The sequence below is a fragment of the Lathyrus oleraceus genome, chromosome 4 (assembly GCF_024323335.1).
Source record: "Lathyrus oleraceus cultivar Zhongwan6 chromosome 4, CAAS_Psat_ZW6_1.0, whole genome shotgun sequence".
In the NCBI taxonomy this organism is placed as follows: domain Eukaryota; kingdom Viridiplantae; phylum Streptophyta; class Magnoliopsida; order Fabales; family Fabaceae; genus Lathyrus; species Lathyrus oleraceus.
Genome location: NC_066582.1, coordinates 306,016,313 through 306,017,905, shown reverse-complemented (window position 1 = coordinate 306,017,905; position 1,593 = coordinate 306,016,313). Strand labels below are relative to the sequence as shown.

Here is a 1,593-nt window from a genome sequence, read left to right as displayed (position 1 = left end):
GCAAGTTTATCCTCGGAAATAAAGTTGCATTCCAAAGGTTTTGGATCGTCAAGACCACGCTTGTTGGTTAAGATGTCTTTGAGAAATTTGGCGTAAGACGGAATTTGGGTGATAACTTCGGTGAAAGGAATATCTACATGAAGCTTCTCTATAACTTTTATAAATTTTTGGTATTGGTTATTGATTTTGGTTTATTTAAGTCTTTGCGGATATGGGATTGGTGGTTCGTACGGGGGTGGTGGTTTGTAAGTTTTATCCTTGGCTTCACCTTCTTGGTTGGTTTGTTTCTCGGGTTCCACCGGTTCCTCTTCTTGGTTGGTAGGTACATTAGAAGTTTTGGACTCGCTCATTGCTGGGTTATGAGGCCCTTCGTAAGCGGTCCCACTATGTAACGAGATAGCGTTAGCTTGCCCTCGAGGGTTTGGTTGTGGTTGTCCAGGAAATTGGCCTCCAGGTGTAGTTTGTGGGGCTTGATTTTGTGCTACCTGTGAGATCTGGGTTTCAAGCATCTTGTTGTGAGTGATTATCTGATCAACCTTGGTTCCTAATTGCGTTATCAGTTCGTTTATGTGAATGTTCTGGTTTAGGAATTCTTTATTTTGCTGAGTCTGGCCCGATATAAAGCTCTCCATGATCTTCTCAAGGTTAGACTTTTGGGGCACAACTTGCATAGGTTGGTTTGGTTTTTGGGCTTGATAACCTTGCGGTCTCTGAGGTGCATGATTTTGGATAGGGTTCTGGTTTTTATAGGAGAAATTTGGATGATTCTTCCATCCAGGGTTGTAAGTGTTTGAAAATGGGTTACCTTGGGCGTAATTCACTTGGTTGGTGTTCAGGTCGTTCAAAAGGTTACACTCCGCTGATTCGTGTCTTTTAGATCCATAGAGTTCGCACTCTATGTGGACTACTGTTGCGGTGTGAGTGTTTGTAGACATATGTTCGATCATAAGGGATAAAATGTCCATTTTCGCCTACATCATGTCTAGAAAGCTTACCTCATGTAGTCCACCTTGGGTCTCCTTTTTCTCTATTGATGCTCGTTCAGTTCCCCTTTGGTAATGGTTTTGGGCCATATCCTCAATTAGGTCACAAGCTTCTGGATAAGGTTTGTTCATCAGCGTGCCACTTGCACAGGGTTGACGCTCATCTTGGTGTTATAATGGAGTCCATTGTAGAAGGTATGAACGATCAACCATTGTTCTAGGCCATGGTGTGGACAAACTCTTAATAGCTCTTTATATCTCTCCCAAGCTTCGAAAAGTGATTCTCCTTGATTTTGAGAAAATATAGTTATTTGGTTTCGAAGAACAACAGTCTTACTAGGGGGGAAATATCTAGCAAGGAATACTCTTCTAAGGTCTTCCTAGGTAGTTATTGAATTAGCTGGAAGTGAATCTAACCATGAACGTGCTCTATCCCTGAGGGAGAAAGGAAATAATCTTAAACGGATCGCATCGGGTGAAGCGCCATTAGATTTAAAGGTGTTGGCTAGTTGGATAAAAACTTTTAAATGTTGATTCGGGTTCTCAGTAGCGAGACTCGCGTATTGGTTCTATTGCACTAATTGCAACAAAGACGGTTTTAGTTCAAAAT

The 1,593-nt window shown here is 41.7% G+C and overlaps 1 non-coding gene across 1 annotated transcript; it reads left to right on the top strand.

Annotated features, from left to right (window-relative positions):
- Positions 1-1,202: 1,202 nt before the first annotated feature.
- Positions 1,203-1,309, top strand: LOC127077015 (small nucleolar RNA R71). Its single transcript, XR_007787004.1, has one exon. It is a non-coding gene; the product is annotated as a small nucleolar RNA R71 (small nucleolar RNA).
- The last annotated feature ends 284 nt before the right edge of the window (positions 1,310-1,593 follow it).